We start from the raw sequence: 20,041 nt of genomic DNA on the forward strand, positions 1-20,041 counted from the left end.
AAAAAAAAAAAAAAAAGAATATGGCCTTTCTCTTCAAAAGAAGGACTGACAGTAAAAGGATTTCCATTTTCAGTGGCAATACCTTTGATTATTAAGGATGTTCATCACTTCACTTTGTGAGGCAGGAAGAATGACTTATCCAAGTCATTCATTTTGTTATGAAAAGAATATTTTATTCAAGTGGGCACATTCATTCTTCCACATTGAGCTCTGTGGACTCCTAGATGATATGAGGATACTAACTAGATCTAGATAACTCCTAATTCTCTAGTGTCACTGTCTTCACCCTCCTGCTCTCAGGCTTATCAAATTATGGACATGACTCATTTTTCTCCATATTCTATTACTCATGCATCTTGACGAATATTCAAACAATATGGCAAAGATTGAGCAGCGCTTTTTCTTTTTCTTAACTCTAAAACTTCTTGATGGTCTGTTATCTTCTGGGCTTCCCTTCTTCATCCACCTGTTTCTCTTACTTGCTTTTGAGCTTCATTAGATCTCCCATTATGATAGTTTTCTTCTCTACAAAAGTGCAAAAGAGAAATGAAACATAAATACTTTCTCCTCTAACTAGATATAAGGAGTTTGCCAAATTGCAACATCAGAGGAAACAGTCCCCACAAGACTGCTCTCACCTCTGGATAGCAATTGCAAGTTCAGAGATTTCCCAAAACCACACTCAGTTTTGGTAACCTGCTATTATGACTCACAGAACTCAGGAAAGTGCTATATTTGTGATTAGTTTTCTATTGAAAGGAGGCAAATGAGAACTGGTCAAAGAAAGAGACACACTGGGCAAATTCTGGGAGGCAAAGTTTCTGGTCGTCTGCCGGTGGAATCCTGGATGGCATTACCTCCTCCAGGCTACTATGTGAGACAATACTCAACGAGTGCTGCCCAGGAGGGAGCCTCACTCGATCTTCAGTATGTAAAGTTTTCATGGGAGCTTCATTATGTGGGAATAATTTATTGCCATGTTTCCAGCTCTCCTCCCTCCCTGGAGGTTGGGTTGACACCATGTGTTCCAAGGGGTCCACCATAAATTACTTCATTAGCATAAACTGTTCAGGTGTGCTTGAGGGTTAATTATGAATAACAAATACACTCTTACGCGCAGAAGTTCCAAGGGTGTAGAGATCACCTCCTGAAAGCCAGAATTCATTCTTACACAGTAGTTAATATAAGTTAAGAAAATCTATCACTCTTTTAACTATTTTTATAATATATTAATATGTATTATATGATATATTATAACATATTCCATTTATAGTAAATAAATATGTATGATATGAGATCAAGATATCTGTGAAAATGATCAGTTGTTTGGATTATGAACTCCGAATGATATTTTCTTTTGAAGGATCTTTTACACAGTCATGGGACGAAGCAAGTTACCATAAGAGGTATCATTATATGTACAGTATTAGCACACCTACTTTAACCTCATTTTGTGGGAAGATGCCTCCAAATCTTTCATTTATTTATTAATTGGAATTATTTCATTCCTTTGCAATTAAAATGCATTACTTGAGAATCTAGGGTGGGTCAGGCACTATGTTATAAATTTTGTGATGAGAACAACATAGTTCCTGTCTTTGAAGAGCTACCATTCTATTGCAGGAGACAGTGAGAAAAATTATAATACAATACCATAAATGCTATACTAGTCATGAACCATATACTATGGGAACTAAATGTAAGTACTTTCATTGAATTCATGAGTAAGAAGTATCATCCTGGAAACAAGTTTCTTATGTCTGTCACATTGTATGTATAGTACTGGACAAATTCCAATGTTAAAATTAAAGTTTAATTATATAAGTTGGCATAAAGTTTTCATCTGTGTAGCCACTAAAATAGAAGTTGCTATTATATTTAATAGCTCCTTTTAAAAGCACCAAACTGTTTTATTTAACAAAAAAATCATGAACACATTTTTTCATCAACTGCCAACAAAGTCTTCTGTTTGTATCATATTTCCAAGGAATTTCATCTTGTTACTAAGTCTGTTTTGAGGGCTAATTTTGTCCTTACTACATTCTCAAAAGGAGAAAAATCAGAATTCTCCTTTCTGGTTATCTATGGAATCTAGTATCTTGTTAGCTTCGTAATCATGTTTCATTAACTTCCCCAAGTACGTGCAAAATCCTCTGAGAAACTGTACATTTCAGAGCTATATAAGAAGGGAATCATATATTTTGATCTTTAATTAAATGTGGTTAACATTGATTGTACAGTATTTTATTCTTTTATTATTTCATGTGTTAAACCTTTAACAGTTTCAAGTCTTAGCAATAAGATAAAAATCCTTGAAGAAAATTATCGTGTAACATTATATACATAGTAGTTACTCAGATATTATTGAATACAGGAATATGAAAGTATTTTGCTAAAAATATATTCTCCTAGAAGACTTTCCAAACAAATTATATCAGGATAATGTAAGAGAATGACGGAATATTGAAGAAGGTACTCTTCCAAGGGTTTTGTGTGTAATAACTTATTTAATTCTCTTAACAATGAGATAGATATTAGTCTTATAAATGCTATCTTAGCAGGGTCTCTAAAATATATGCTTTTTCCTCGACTTTTGACTCAAGTGACAAATAATAAGAAAATGTTATTATCCAAAACTTGGAAGTATAGGAAAAAATAACTGTGACTTACATTGTTAAGTGATGGCATTGTCTAACAAGCTCACCTAAAGGTCTTCTGTCTTAAGAATGTAACTTTCCTTGACTTGCTATTTACTGGTATCCATGACAACATTTTATAGCTTTGTAAGCACAGATCTTAACTTGCAGAAAGCCAAGAGGGTGCATGTGTTTATTTTTCTCTAGTAATGCAAATGGTTTCAGCCCAGTAACAAAGATCACCTCAAAGTTCACGTCTCTGGCCCTGTCAGACGATACTGTTTTTGTTGTTGTTATTCTAATGTAGCAATCTCATTCCAGATGTCTTCTTTTCTTTCACTAACTCTGTATACATGGGTCAGTATGTTTTAGTATAATGACCAGCAAAATAATGCCCTTGTGGATTTTCTTAACAAATTCAATAAAACTTTGACTATGCATCTACATGAGAATGATATTGTCTTAAGATTTTGAAAACTATGTTTGACAACAAATGACCACTTTCTTGAATTCTTACTGCATTAATCCATGTAGGCTGCTATAACAAATACTAGTAAACTAGGTGGCTTGTAAACAACAAACGTTCATTTTTACCATTCTGGAGGCTGGGAAGTCCAGGACCAAGGTGCTGGCAGATTAGTGTCTGGTGAAGGTGCATTCTTCATAGACAGTGCCTAGCTGTGCCCTCACATGGTGGATGGGGCTAGCTAGCTTTCGGAGGTCTCTTTGAGAGCACTAATCCAATCATGAGAGCTCCACTCTTGTGACTTTATCACCTACCAAAAGTTCCCACATCCTAATTCCACTGCCTTTGGGGTTAGGATTTCAATAAATAAATTTTGAGGAGACAAATGTTCGGATCACAGCACCTGTTAACAGGTTAACTCTCCTATAATCTCTGCCCCAACTTGCTATCAATCTTGTATTTCACTTTTTTTTTTTTTTTTCAGATGGAGTCTCACTCTGTCTGTCGCCCAGGCTGGATGGAGTGCAGTGGCACGATCTCTGCTCACTGCAACCTCCGCCTCCCAGGATCAAATGATTCTCCTGCCTCAGCCTCCTGAGTAGCTGGGATTACAGGCGCCTGCCACCACACCCAGCAAATTTTTGTATTTTTAGTAGAGAAGAGGTTTCATCATGTTAGCCAGGAACTCCTGACCTCTGGTGATCCGCCCACCTTGGCATTCCAAAGTGCTAGTATTACAGGCATGAGCCACCATGCCTGGCCTTATATTTCACTTTTAACCCAGCTCCAAAACAAAATAAAACCATTGCTCCCCAGGGCAAGCCAGGATTCAATGTGAAACTCCAGATACTCTGTGCTAGATTTTCAGGACTGCCATAACAAACTGTCACAAACTTAGTTTATTAATACGGTGGAAAATGGAAACTTATTCTTTCACAGTTCTGGAGGACAGAAGTCCAAAATCAAGTTCTTGGTAATACCATACTCCCTCTGTGGGCTCTAAGGAAGATTTTTTTTTTCCTCTTTCAGCTTCTGGGAGCTATTAGTATTACTTAATTTGTGGATGCATAATTCCAGTTTCTGCATCCATCTGTGCAGTGCCTACTCCTCTTCCGTGTTTTCTCCTCCCCGTCTGTCAAATATCCTTCTGCTTTACTCTTGTGACATCTGTCATGGCATGTAGGTCCACCCAGACAATCAAGGATGATCTTTAAATCTCGAGATCTTTAACTTAGTTACATCCGCAAAGATCCTTTCCCCAAATAGCTAACATTCAGAAGTTCTGGGAATTAGACTATATTCATATCTTTTGGGGGACTACCATTCAACCCACTATGCTGCCACATCCAGCCACAGCTCAACTCTCTATGCCTACCTCCCAGTGTTTCTTGATAAGTATTTCTGTTTATTTCTTGATCCCTCTCCTATCCCTAACCCACAGACTTTACTCTTTACAACGTGTTGCTTTTGTTGATCATGGAGTTTCTCTGCCTAGTACAGCTCCCTGCTCCTTTTATGTATCTAGTGTCCAATCTTCCTTCAAGCAGGCTTCCCCTGTCCCCATCCCCAGCTTCCCCAATTCCAGGCCGAGTCTGGTGCTTTCTCAGATGCTCTCACTGCACTGTGAACATACTCTTATTCTGTTGCTTCCTGAATTTCATTGGCTGTCCCCTTCTGTGTATATCTGTATCCTCCATCAATCTTTTCCTCAAAGAGCACAAACTGTGCACAACCTCACTCAGTGTCTGTCAATAACAGGCATTTACTAAGGGTTATTAGATCGGTCTTTTACTCAAAACCTACTTGTTTTTAAAATTTAGCTGACGACTTTCTTTATGTTTAAACAAATCTAGCATGTTAATTATAATTTATTTTGTGTTCTGGTATTCCTCAGCTATCTTTCTTTTGCTTGGTTGGTTCACCTAAGTTATTAACTTTAGAGGATAAAATTCATGTCTTCTGTGGTAGATGCATTGGGAACACAGAAATAGCTCACTAGATTTGTTCACTTAATCCCCAGTGGAAATATAAAAAAATATACCTTGGGAGGAAGATAACCTGGCTTAAGTTTATCTTTTACTTTTCTCCCCATTAGAGAAAGTCAGCCTTCTTAACAGTTTACTAATGCTTTAGAACTAAGAAAAGTTGTGTTCCAATTGGAATTTCTAGTTTCTGGGTTTTAACAAACTGTCAGCTTTCATAAAGCACATTGGTAGAATTTAATTTTCCTTCCCTATTTTATATCTTAATCATAACCACAGTACAAATAATTTGTTGTTTCAAAATCTCCATTCACTCATACATTTTATTCTTGTTGACCTTGGCTTATGCAATTTGGGTGGAAAGAATCACTAACTAGGAGAGGAATATTTGAACTTTGATTTTATGTTTCAGACAAAGTCTTAACTGAGACTTCAGCCACAGGAAAGCATGAAATTATTATCTGCCTACTTTGGAAAAACCACCAGTTTAAAATATAAAAGAATTGTATCGTGTGATAGCTTACTCTAAGAAGCTTTATTTTCTATTCTTAACTATTAAATGAATATTTGGGCAATGGAAAATTTTTGTTTTCTATGGCCTTATGAATGTTAGCCTTAAAATCATTTTAAAAAAATCACCTGGTGTCAGATATCATTAAAAACTCCATATTTGTGCCAGATTAACTGAAAACTTTGGCCCCAGATAAATTGGTGGATTTTGGCCAAGTTTTAGGCAAACTTGGGTCTTTCTTTATTTCAGGTAGAAAGAACGTAAAGCTCTATGGATTCTTGCCCTCTGAACTAAACCAACTAAAATTCAACAATTTGGCCATGATTCCCTTAAAGGTTTCATATATTTTTTTGGCTATAAAATGTAAACCCAGGTCAAGAGGCATATACTGAAACCTCAATTTTAGTAAGAAAAATATTTATGAACTAAAAGTGGAAATTCTACAGAAACTTGGCTTAGGAGAAAACTTTAAAACTGGAACAATCAACTTAGACTATTTGGGAGAAGTGAATCTTTCAATGTAATTTGCTCTCTTTTTCTGTTCTCATAATTTTAAAGAGCTTTACGCTAACAGGATTCTATGCTGCATTATAATATTTTGATAGGTTCTGTAGAGAAACTTCTCTTATTTTTTCCCTCTGCCTTTAATGTTTTGACTCTTTAATTTGAATGACTCTTTTATTTCTTTTTAATGCTTTTCTATTATGAGGAACTTAGCAAATTTCCCTCAAGGACTGAATCAGAGGGAACAGTGAGTGAATCCAGGCAATATTGCCCTCCATATTATGCTCCCTTGTGATCCCTGTGTTGACCACTTTTTCTAGACAAGGACACAGCTCTGTAACATAGCATGACTGAAGATGAGTTTCTTGTGTTTTGTGGAAACACCCCCCAAGAGGTGAGGAGGTGACCTCTATCCCTCCCCTTTGTCTAGACTTCTCAGTCCTGGAGCTCACAATTATTTCTAAAGAGTTTCTAGCTGTTCTCACCAGGAGTGTGTTGAGCCCTGATGCAAATAAAACCTCAAGAGGGACACCTAAACTTATCTGAAAAGTCTCCTGAAGATTCTTCAAACAACTTTTCTCTCCTTTCTTTTTTTTTTCCAGTAACCACTTTACCCCTTTCCATGAAGATTTCTATGCCTCAGAACAAAGTTGACCTCATCTTGAAGAGAAGATAGAGGGGAGATAATGCCTGTCAACATCTATCACAAAATGTTGCTCCACTTACTGACGAATTAATAAAAAGTCATCTATACTCTCTTCTGATGCCCATCATCTGCTCCCATAAGCCTTATTTCCCACTGTTCTTCTTTGTAATGTATGCTCTAGTCAAAAATTTGACTCTTGCTATCATTCATTAATTCCTTCAATCAGTGAGTGTTTTTGAGTGTCTACTATGTGCCAGACACTATTCTAGCCTCCAAAGATCCATTAAAACAAGCGAAACAAAAACCAGACACATTTCATGGTCTCCTGGACCCCATATTTTAGTATAGCCTGGGCATTCCAGCTTTGTACCTTTCTCTTCTTTGGTGGTCCCTCCTTAAGTATTGCCAGTCCTAACTTTCAACTAGTCCCTATGTTTCAAAGTTGTCTTGAATCCACAAAGTGTCTTAATAAATAGACTTACTCTTAACACTTGCAAGGCTGCGAGGCCTAGGATTGAAGTATGAATGAAATCTACATACTATTTGCATAAATATTTAAAAGCTACAAGTTCAACTAAAAACCCTGATAGCTATGTAATTTCAAAATTTAAAAAATGTGTAAGGCTGTGGTGTTTATTTGTCTAAAAGTTGGCAAAGTGTCCAAGATTACTACGTGTATTTTTGAGCATATCTGGGTATTCCGTGTTGATTAGCTCTTAAAAATTTTAGATGTTTAATATTGCAGAATGTTGCTCAGCTTCCCTGTGCACCTATTGCAAACATGCTAATTTACTAAAGTATGAATGTGTCCACATGCCACACCTGGAACCTGTGGAGAAGAACAGCTCAGCAACAGCTGGGAAAGATGCTTCATTATCAAGAATCCTTTGCACCCATACTGAGAAGAACTGTATAAGTTAATTAATTTGTGTTTTCTCTTACCTAACTCTTCTGCTGCTCACATGTTTCCCAACAAAGTAGTATCATCTCTGAAGTCAGCAGCAGCTGGCCTGATGCCATTTCATACCATTCTCATGCAGTCATCTTTTGTTCTGGGGACAAATGACAAGAGATTCGAGGAGTTGATTATTTGGGACTTGAAGGAGGTTTGACATGAGAACCTGCATTTAAAACCACAGGTTGGGCTCTGCTTGCTGGACCCCAGGTGACGATGTATCCATGTATTCTGTTATAAATCTGGGTTTGTATGTTCATAATGTGTAGCACTCTCTAAAGCATGAGACCCAAAGGAGGATATTCTTACACAGGCCCGAAGGTAATACTTTCTGAAGGAAACTTTACTTGGTTTAGGAGTGATCTATAATTCTGAAATCTCTAAACACTGCATTTTTTTGTAATGCCTGGAAAAATGTGAGAAATACTATAATACTTTGCCCATATGTCATATTGCCTCATAGAAAAAAAGTAGTATTTTATGAGTATGAAAGATACTTGTTTTTTTCCACCACCATCTATGCTCAATAGATTCAAGATTATAGAGCGTTATTTTAAAAAATATTGAAGTAAACTAAGTACAAAAATGCGAATAAATGTAATTCATAATCCTTGTTTTCTTAAATTTAAGAATAAGTTTTCTACATCTCTGTGACGGGGTAATTAACAACTCCCAACACCACCAAATGGCAAATGTGAATTGCAGTGTGGGTGGGAGAGGAGTGAGGGAAGGAAGAAAAGTGAGAATCGGTTTAGTTTAAGAGGAAATTGGGAAATACTAATGGAAAAGCTCAGAAGGAAATAAGAGATACAGGATTAGAAGGCAAGGCAGAGATTAGGATTAATGAATGATTTTTGCATTGTGGTTCAGAAATTATAATAATATTTGCCTCTGTGGTGATAATCAATACACTTCATAGGTGTTTCCTATGTGTTAATGATTCTATTGAATATTTTACACATACCAGTTCATTTAGTCCTTAGAACCACGTGAGATTGATGTTACCACAGTCTTTCTCTTTGATATCATGTAAATAAGACTTTGAGATGGTTACTTGCTAACAGAGCCAGGAAGTGAACCCAGGTGTATCTGACTGCAAAGCTTCCTTTTAATCACAAGGACATTTGAAGTCATTGGATAGGATTCAGGCTCCTTGGAACAGGGCAAATAAAAATAAAAGAAGAAAAGGACAGTTAGAGAATGGTAACATCTGGGAGAAGAAAAAGAAGCTTTATTAATTTGGCTAACTTATGAGTGAACAAAATCCCACTTGAATTGATTTAAGCAAAAGAGGAGATTTTAATGGAAGGCTAAGCTATGAAAGAGTGGGACAACCATGATTGGAGAAAGGTCAATATCTTTTATAGTATCAGGAACCAAACCCCAGCATCAAGCTTCTTTCCCTGTCTCTTAGCTATGTTTCTTTTCTCCGTATGTCAAGCTCATTCTTATCTCTTTCTAAAGAGTTTTTTTCCATGTGGCAAGAACTCAGGTAACCAAAATTTCCAAAATTTTATAGCTTATGATTTCAGTCAACAGAGGCACATTGGAATGACTCTTTGGCTCTTGAGTCCAAAAATCAGGACGAGGTACTAGTTGTCCCTGCCTAGGTCAAGACATACCAGTAGCATTAGGATGCTTTTTGCTGCATAACAGAAAGCACGAATAACCTCTTATTGTATATTTTTCTTATATAACAAGAAGTCTAGAGGGAGGGGCTCTAGAGTTGGTCAGGAATAAATGATGTCAAGGGGCAGATTATCTAGGATTCTTTTAGCATTCTGTGTGGGTAGAAGCATTAATGCTGTTGTTATCATAGCCATGTCCTTATGGTAGCATATGAAGCAGAAAAGGGGCAGGAAAAATAACTCTCCTTGTGTGACATTCTCTTTTTATTTGGAGAGAAATAACTTCATCTCAGAGTTAATGGGATCTGAACCTAATACAATTTTAGGATCTTCTTTAAGAAAAGCAGAAAATATTAAAATTAAAACGGGGCACAGGGCTTTGACTGGAGTCATTGTGAATGTTGGCCTCTAAACTTCCTGGTAAATCAAGTCTCTGTTGAATTTCCTCTTCTGTTTCAGTGGTTGGACTGAGTCCCATGAAGGCAGATCACTTCTGACTGCAAGGAGCTTGGAAAAGCAAGTATCTGGATCTTTTACCAGTTAAATTTGGAGATAGGTATCTACCAGACTGGGGGAGAAGAGGAGAAGAATGGCTGTTGAGTGCAGATCAATTTGTTTCCACTGAAGTCTATGGATGAAATATTTATGCATAGCCAAGGTATAGAACTGTGTTGTAAAATGTGGTTGATTTGGTGGTAGCTATGTGGATGGGTGTGATAGGCTGAAGTGTCCCCCACAAATTTATGTCTACCTGGGATCTCAGAATGTGACTTTAATTGGAAATAGGGTCTTGCTGATGCAATTAGTTAACAACTTTGAGATGAGTCATACTGGGTTTTTGGTGGGTGCTAAATCCAATGGCTGGCATCCTTATAAGAAGAGAGGACACACAGACACACAGAAGAGAAGGCGATGCAAAGATGGAGACAGAGCCTGGGGTTATGCTGACAGGAGCCAAGGAATGCCGGGGGACATTAGAAGCTGAAAGAAGCAGGGAGTTTCCTCTATAGGCTCAGAGGATGCATGGCCCTGCTGACACCTTGATTTCTGGCTTCCAGCCTCTAGAACTGAGAGAGAATTAATTTCTGCTGTAATAAATCACCCAGTTTGTGGTCATTTACTGTGGCAACCTTAGGAAACTAAAACGATAAGGTAAAGGGCAGTTATCAGAAGGAGCAGATGTGGTGCTGGTAGACAATCCCAAAGGTGTCCATTGTAGAATTTATAAAAGGAGCTTGGTAGCAGGTAGAGTCATAGCTACAGGATGAGGGCCAGGTTAGTATATTGCCTTGATGTTATGACAGGGCATGAGAATGTCAGTGCCAGGAAGAGTGTGCACTGAGAAGTTGAGAAGAGGGTAGGTATGATGAGACAGGAGGACAAGCACCTGGCCTTTCATCTAGACAAACTAATTCCTAAGCATTTCTACCTCCTTCCTGAGTCTGCCTGTGAATGTCCTTCACGTGAAATGCTCGTCACCTCACTCTGCTTGACTAATTCATTGCCCTTCCCTTTGTGAAACTGACATTGAAGGTACACTCCTTCAGTGTTCATGTCATTGGTGTGGTGGATGTGTGTGTGTGTGTGTGTGTGTGTGTGTGTATGTGTATAGAGTGATACTTTCACAATTTTTTAGATTTATTTTTGTGATAGAATTTTCTTTTTTTTTTTTTTCTCACTCTGTCACCCAGGCTGGAGTGTAATGCGGTGATCTCAACTTACTGCAACCTCCACCTCCCAGGTTCAAACAATTCTCCTGCCTCAGCCTTCTGAGTAACTGGAATTACATGCGCATGCCACAACACCCAGCTGATTTTTTGTATTTTTAGTAGCGATGGGGTTGCGCCATATTGGCCAGGCTGGTCTCGAACTCCTGACCTCAAGTGATCTGTCCACCTCGGCCTCCCAAAGTGCTGGGATTACAAATGTGAGCCACCATGCCTGGCTGTGGTAAGATACTCATGAAGTTATTTAGGTGTTTAATTAAAGACAATGGCATGCAATGTGTATCTTGTGGAGTCTGAGCATAAGAAAAATAGGAGACACTGATATTAAATTTTATGTATAAGTCTTCTGTATTTAAATACAGTGATTTAATAAAATCTGTTATTTGGAGACAAAGAAGTATTTCACATATTTTCATTTTAGACATAAAGGAAATCAACTCCTTTGAAGTACCAAAATTTATAACTTTATATTATTTTGACATAAATATACCTAAAACATATTGTATAGTTCCCTGGATTCTTATATAGAGTGCATCTTCTCCCTGCTGACCCAGGGTCAACATTAGACACATCCATTATTGTTCTGTGTGATATTATAATGTTCTGGGGCCTCTTTCCTAAAATGCTGCTCTTTTCTCTTGCTGTGAGCTGACCAGCTGTGCCCTTGCCTGTTGCCAGCATGCTCCCCTCTCCTAGATCCCTGTTTTCCTCTCGTGCAGTTTTTAATTCATTGTGGCCTGAGAATCCAGATAACATAGCTAATTAGAAATGATCTAAATGTAAGAGTGAATGCCCCTGAGGGAGCATCTGTGGCCTTCTCTGTGAGTTTCTATGGGGATCTCTCCTTTGCATTAGATGCTGTAAGTGTTAGTGCATGGATGGCAGACCTGTTTTTCCTTTGCTTCTCAACACTCAGTTAGATCCAACAAGCTAATGAAATTCATGACAGCATGCAGCAAAATTCTGTATAGGAAGTTTTTTTTCACTTCTTTACATAGTTTCCCATGTTCTAAATTAGTTGTTCTAATGTTATCTATGTGTTTTTGTTTCATCTTAGGATATCAGTGGGATAATATTAACTGCCAAAATAATTCATTAGTTGTAAAACTCCATCCTGGGGAGTTATCTTGGCTAAACTGTGGATAATGTGCCTCTTGGTTTAGACTGCCTAAAAGTCATTATGGTCAATGATTGACCCACAGCCACCATGTGAAAAACCTGGGGTTAACTAGAAAGTAAAAACTGCTGGAACAACCTGATTGTGCCAAGAGGTAGTATGTTAAATCTACGTAGAAGTAGCAGAAATTACAGGAAAAAAGCCAGTGATTACCAGGATGTCACATTGTTTATGAATCAGGTTGCTGAGTCTTTGAATCTTGAGATGATATTTAAGTCAAAATTTCAAGAGTAGGAATTCTGAGGTCAGGATCAATAGTGTAGTTGGGTATTAGTCATTTGAATAAAAAGCCGGCTTTTGAGCTGACCCCTTTTCTCTTAGTTCCTTTTCCTAATTATCCTACTTTTCTCAAAAATGTCACTCACAAACTCTTTTGCTGTGAGAGTTAATAGTGAGGTGCATAAAATACACATAAAAGTTTCAAACGTGAAGTATAAATAGCCATAGCCTTTCAAAATATTATTCGGGTTTAGGAAAACAAGTGCCTTTACACATCATTCGAGCACTGGAGGATGATTCTAACTGCAGATAGGCCTTTAAATAAGTGTGAGTTTGCTGCTGCTTCTCAACTCCCAGTTGGATACTGAAAAAAAAAAAAGGATCTTTCTCAATTTCCTGTTCTTGTGCCTTATTAAAATCCTTCTGTTGCCCCCACCGCCGCCACCCTGCTCTTTTTCCTTCTTTTCCCATCTTTTTTTTGTGTGCCGCCGGTGTGGGGAGGGATGTTATCCACAGTTCCCCAGGCAGCTGATGATGCATTTGAGTCAAGGAGGATGCAGGATTGTGACCCAGATACAGTGCCATGGAGCAAATGAGGTGGCGCGATGGAAGGAGAGATGGACGGGTGGCCGAGTGGATGGGCCCGGGGGGGAGAGGAGAGGGCAGAGAGCACAGTGTGAAGGGGTTATGAGTTGTACAGTTATTTCTAGCTTTGAATGGTTTCCAAATCTCATACATTCACAGACAACCTTGCCAAAGCCCACAGCTGTCATGTATTTTCAACAGATTCCACAGGGCCTAGATGAGGTTTGAAGGCATTCCTTTGCTCTTACACATTAGCTAAAAGGAATTACCGTAACATCTGATATTGTGGAAGTGGGACATTTGCCATCCTGACCTTGCCCAAAGCAGTCCGGAAATAGGGGTCTAAGAATGTATTATCTCATATGGCCCCTAAAGGTCACCAGGGGCCTGTCGGTGGCATTCTGAGAAAATGCAAGCACCCAATATGCTCTGTATTTGGAGAAACTGGGCTGCTTTGTATGGACACATTGGGCAGACACATGTTCCCATTGCTCGTTGGATGTTTGTCATAGGAAAGGCATGTTCCACTGGAGAAATTCCCAGCTGTCAGTAATGTGCTGATATACCACAGCCAATCATCAGAGGATGAGACAAATAAACAGGATGTTCACAATGTGTGTGATTGCATGAGTGTGTAACAAAACTTCTGCCCATTTCACAGCCTCATAATGGGATTGACATGCATTGCTTAATGCATCTGTCTGTTTAGGATAGAAACGCATAAATACCATGGAAACCATGTGTAAGAAAGCCCTTTCTTTGGCTCTATGGACTGTTGATATGATGGGATGAAATCTGGTATAAATTGGGAAAGAACATCGCTTTAATATTATGAGTTTGCTTGCTGGGAAGTGTCTTGAAGTCATCCAAACACAGATGAGAAAGAATAATCAGATAATCGGTAGCTATTGTGAGTTAACAAAAGGGGCTGAGTTGATATGAATATTTTTACATACCAGTGGCGTCATCTTCATTCTTTCTTCTTGTAAGACACTCATTAGTTGAATTATTTATATAAATGTACAGAAACGAGTCAAAGTTATGTCATTGCCCTTTTTGTTTGGATATGCTGCTACTGCTAACAATTAGTTTCTAAATATATTCCCGAGGAAGCAGTTTGGGAAGGGGGAGTAGTGGTTCCTTCAACACTCATGTGTAGATAGGTTCTTGGAAAAATAACATCAGGTATCCTGTTAAGTGTCAGACCTTTTACTTCTCTGAGTATTCAAATCCCTTTTGCTCAAGGTGGCACATCCATTCATGATAATAACAGTAATAAATGACATTTATTGTACATTTCCTATTTGCTGGTACTGAGCCAAGCCTTTAACATGCATTAACTCTTTTAATTCTCACAAAAACATGTAAGATTGATACTATTATTATTACTATCATAATGATAAGAAAACCAGGGTTCAGAGAAGATAGTAGGCTTTTAAGAAGGTAGAGTTAGTAACAGAGCAAACGGGAGTATCTATTTATATAGAGTACTGAATCCATGCATTTAACCATTTCACTACATTACCCTTGTGTTTCCCTGCTCTATGTGAAATTTGATTCTATTACAGTCTCTGGTGTTAATTACTTTATTGCACTGAAATGTGATTTGTATTTCCTTGAATAGGACTCATGCACAAAGATGATTTTGGTATCCTAGGGTCCATCTGTATTTCACCACCCTAGCACAGTTGAAGATTGAGGAACATGCCATGAAGTCTTTGTAATGATTTTTCTCTGTTAAGTTTTGGTCTTTTAATTGTGGTTATTATGTGCTGCTTTTCAAACATTGCCCAAGATGCACTGATTTAGGAAAAAAATCCAATGTGTCAGGATGCTACCTCCTAATCAGGATGCTACCTCCTAGTAATGTTAACACTTTCAATAGGTTTTATGTGATAAACACAGCAGGAAAGAAAAGGAGTTCTGAGTGTACAGAATCTGTGTGTTTATATTGGTTTATGAGATCGTTAGAGACTTGTACTGCATCATCTGGTGGAAGGCAGTACCACATAATGGTTAGGACTTGGGCTTCGGAGTTTCACTACTTACGATCTGTGTGACCCTGGGCAGTTTTGTTGATGTCTCTGAGCCCATTTATTTCATCTGTACAGTAGGTATAAGATAATATTTTTTATAAGATTATTGTTAGGATGAAATGAGAGAATTCCTGCAAAATGCATGGCCCCAATAAGTATTTTAAAGAATGCTCTGAAATGCCTTTCAGCACTCTTCATTGCCAATTCTTGTACTGTTTCTCTTTGAGTCTTTATCACAATTAGACATACTGTATTACACTTGTTAAATGTCGTCTCCCTAAACTAGAATGTAAACTCCACAAACTCAGGTATGTGTCCTTCTCTCCTGTGTCCTCATGGCCTAGAACAGCACCTGACACAAGCTAGGCCCTTATGAATATTTGCAGATAAATAAATGACAGCTATTTTATTATCATCATCATTATCACTATTACTATGGCTCTTATTACCATGTGTTTCAGACTCAGACACCATGCTTAAGAAAATCCTAAAAATACTGTTTAGATTTGAATAGTTACCAAGAGGCTTAAGAAATATTTGATTTCTGATCATAGAGGTTTATAGGAACATCAGAGAACATTGAGTTTAACATCTTCAATTTATAAAATAAAAGACTTAGAATACTCCAAGGCCAAGTGATGTTAATTGGTCTTACCTTAGTCAAGAATTACCAAGTGGCAAATAAGAGCTAGGATCCAGGCTCCACCCCCAGTCCAGTAAGTTCTCTTTCTACTGTGCTCTACTGACATCTAACTTGGGTATCAATATGGCTCTCCACTCTTCAGCAGACCAAGCCTAAACCAAGGTGGAAACCATGGCCCTACTTTATCATTGCATTTGACTCCAAACTTCTTGTCACCTTTTGTTGACTGGTCATGGCTGTATCTTCCAGGTTTTTCACAGGAATGGAATTTCTTTTTGATGATAAAATGTGCTCTAGTGACAAGTCATACATGGAGATGCCTGAGAACTGCAAGACACTGCTTGGGGCCAGGTAGAGATGCCCCTCTCCAGATAACTCAGTGTAAATTGGATACCTTTTATCAGCTCTATTTGGAGTCTTTTACTGAATTTGGGATCTCCAAAGCATTTCATTCTGAGAGAAAATAAAAACAATGAAAGCTATAAAGTTTATTACTCCTCTGGCTTAGAGCAGTCTAGGAAGAAAAATGTATGAATTCATTCAAAAAACTTATTAAGAGATAGTGAGAAATGGATGTGTGTGAATGGACCTCTTTTACAAATATTTTCAAGTTGCATCATTTTCCCTCAAGGAGTTTACAGTCTAGCAAAAAATAGATTTTTCCAAATTAATCTCAGTGATATATAACATGGTAGTGAGAACATGGAGAGAGGAAATGAAAATAAAATTTTGAGGGAGCTTGGAGGAGGAAGAGATTACTTCCAGATGGTGAATTGAGATGTTCATGGAAAAGGCAGCATTATAACTAGATTGATGGATCAGTAGTATTCTTCCAATTGCATGCATCTTAGATCAAATATATTTTAAAGTTGATTTCTTAGGAAGTTCGTTTACTTCCTGACATTTTTATATTCTTATGTATGCCATACAATAGACACAAATGTGTATAATGTAATGTAACCGACATAGCTTATTTCTCAAAAGCAGGCATAATAATTAGACATTATTATGTACTTTTTTCATAGCCACAATTATAAATAAATATATACATATACATATATATATATATATNATAGCATACCAAAAGAAAAAATTGCATCTTGTACTTACACACATGCAATATTTGGAGGCTCTACACATAGCTAAGATTATTTTTGGATGTTTGTGATTTGACTTACATAACTGTTTATGCTTAAGCCACAGAAAGTTTTCAAACTAAAGTCCATTTTGATAATAGTGTGATGTATCAAAGGCATCCATGAGCTGAACTCATGTTCTTATACTGAAAGTCTTGGAAAACATTTACAATGTTTACAACGCCTTCACAGACATTTTTTTTCTCCTTATAGATGTATCTTTCTACTTAAAATAGCTGCATTTATTTTAGTAGCTGATCTCTTTCCTGGAAATTATTTTTGAAAGTAAATATAATGTTAGTTAAATAAATATTTTAAGTTTTACTTCACATTTTCAATGTATTAAGCACTACATGGTAAGTAGAAAATTGAACGTTTTATTAATTTGATTAATGAAAACCATATTTTACATTTAGCAACCCCAAATTAAATAAAAACAATCATAGAGGAATAATAAAGAATGTGATTTACATTGGTTTAGTGCCGGGATGGCTCTTCATTTTCTAATCTTCCCTTACCGTTTCAAGTTTGCCCTGTTCATGGTCAGCTGGGAAGTTATCTGCTGTGGAGTTTCCTTTTTGCCTATTGCTCTTCTACATTGGGGTGCTCTAGCTACCCATTTGGCTTGCTCGCTCCTAAAGCTATGACTGCAGCTATATAGTCTTTCGTGTTTCGCTTGAAACATGCTGACAGATGTGCTGACTGAACATTTTAACCAGCACATTTATTCTGGCTTCTTCTGAAGCTGATGAAGCTACCAAAACAATTTTATGTTCCTTTGCTGATTAAGCTACCAAAACAATTCTGTGTTCCTCTGAAAAACAAAGGGCAAAACCCAAAACATGAATTAAATAGAGCCAGTCTGGAAAATGTACAGCTTTAATAGAACATAAGAACTATGGTGTTCAGTGGCTTTTGGAGGCCACATTCTTTCATGTGGAGAGAACATGGGAACAGCTTACTGTCTTGCTATAGTTTGCTTTTGCATTACTACTAGATCTTAGACTGGATTAGTCATTAGTATTTGTAATGAGTCAATAAAACTTAAAAAATATCTTGGGACAGTTTTCCTAAGCTCAGGAAACTATGAATATAGCTAGAAGAATGATTTATTTCCAAGTATTTTTTGAGCTGCTATTATGTGAAGAAGACTTATTAAAAGAGTAAATATTTTTGCAAGACATAGCCCCTGTCCAGGGGAACTAGTACACCATTGCTGAAATTGGTGTGGGGTCTTCCATGGTTGAAGGAAGTCAAGGCTCTAAGCCAAATTAAGGATTTTCTGGTTGCTGATAGAATATTAGAACTGAAGGGTCTTTCAGATATCATCTACTCCTCTAATTTTATTTTATGAATATGGTAACTGTAATTACTTCTCGAAGATCACCCAGAAATTTAGCAAGAAAGTCATATATGTACATATTTTCTTTCCTCTAAATCTGATTTTTTTCGTGATATAACATATATATTTATACTAATTTAAATGGGTCAAATGTAATTTAATTTTACTTTTATTAGTTTAGTGTATGTATGTATATGTGTATATATATAAAATATTAGTTCTCTCTGGGGATTGACATTGTACATATACATGTATATATATACATACACACATATTATTTGCAATAAAAATGAGATCACACTTAAGCTACCGTTTTGTACCTCACTTATTCATGTAACTATTGCATGAATATTTTCAATGTGAATGAATATGTTTAGAATATTACTTTTAGTGGGACTGCAAAATAGTCTATTCATCTCATATTTTAGAACATTTTACTTTAGTGTAACTTTTAAACACATTATTTAAGGTCAACATTCCCCTTTGTAAATCATTCCGCAATGAAGAGCCACATAATTATATATTTATTCTCACTTCTTTCCTTTATATTTCCAGACCTAGAGTTTCTGGGTCAAAGGCAATACATACATGCAAGACTTTTGATCCACAGTGAGCCCACCAACAACACTTTCCACTCCCAATTTCAAAATCCATAGTTTATATTCAGTGCTGCAGGACTGTAAAATCTGGCAAGGGTTAACAGGTCTATTAAAAAATCCAAACAAAACTTCTCCAGCCAGAAATATAAAGTCACAATGGCTTAGTATCCACCCAGCAGGGCTGTCATTTCCTGAAATGTATTAGACGGACAGGTGGCATCGATTAAGCTCACAGAAGAAAAGTGTTTGTGATGGAGTCTCCCCATTTCCAACCTTCAAAGGCAAGAGGATGATGATCTTAGATTTAGCAGTGGCTTCAGGAGGTGCCTTTTGTCACATCCTCATACATTTCTGACTGACATTTGCTAAAGTTGGGATGTAAAAGGCATATATGAATTTATAACAACCTAGAAGTCTTCAAATGTTCATTAGAGAGCAAATATATTTACTGCCTAGGGGTCACTGTGAGTCTCCTACTTCTTGTTTGAGTTTGCTTGCTGTGTGGGATTGCTTATCAATATAAGAGTAAATAAGAGTTATAGTTTAACAGTTTACTGAAAGCTGCTAGATGTTTGCAATGAAAATACTAAATTCAGTGAGGTTTGCATCTATCTTTTAAAAGTAAGAGTAAACATTCTAATATTTAAAATGTCAGAGAGAAAATGCACATGTACTCTTTTTTTCAATTTCAACCTCTGACATTTTGCTGCCTTATGTAGTACGTGCTCTTTGTTTTTCTCGGATAAGAAATAGCTGTAGATGGTTTTTCAAGCATATCGTTTTTAGGTAATGTTTTGAGATAATGGTGCTTCATGATAATAGTTGTAGACAGTTTCAAGCATGATGTTTGAGCATAGAAATTAATCTCTATTTGTGTTTCTGAAGCAGTGTGGAAATTCAAGGAAAATTGTTTTGTGTTTGATTGTCTTATACCATCTGTGATTTGAATTTTGAATTTTTCATGTAAATTATTATATGCTATCTCTAAAGGTAAGATTATTTTCCAGTTAAGTGTTTCATAATCTAAGTAAATGCTAATAGAATTTTAGATTAAATTAATTTTTAAAATAAATATATATGCAATTATTTTACCATCTTTATTTTATCTCTCAAGTATAAGCTAGTTCATATTTATAAAGGAAAACTGTCAATTTTAAATTTTCATTTTTGTTTACAAATTGATTTTTTTCCGATTATTGGATTCTAGCATAGCTCCAGGAAAGCTGATTAAAATTTGTATTATAGCTTG

The 20,041-nt window shown here is 36.8% G+C and overlaps 1 long non-coding RNA gene across 1 annotated transcript in view; it reads left to right on the forward strand.

Moving 5' to 3' along the window:
• The first annotated feature begins 9,910 nt into the window (after positions 1-9,910).
• LOC108515605 (uncharacterized) overlaps positions 9,911-20,041 on the forward strand; it is a 121,635-nt gene continuing 111,504 nt past the window's right edge. The window contains exon 1 of the long non-coding RNA XR_001881573.1: positions 9,911-9,986. This is a non-coding gene — a long non-coding RNA (uncharacterized LOC108515605). The remainder of the gene's footprint in view (positions 9,987-20,041) is intronic.

This window comes from Rhinopithecus bieti, unplaced genomic scaffold, assembly GCF_001698545.2.
Source record: "Rhinopithecus bieti isolate Rb0 unplaced genomic scaffold, ASM169854v2 scaffold_33326, whole genome shotgun sequence".
NCBI lineage: Eukaryota > Metazoa > Chordata > Mammalia > Primates > Cercopithecidae > Rhinopithecus > Rhinopithecus bieti.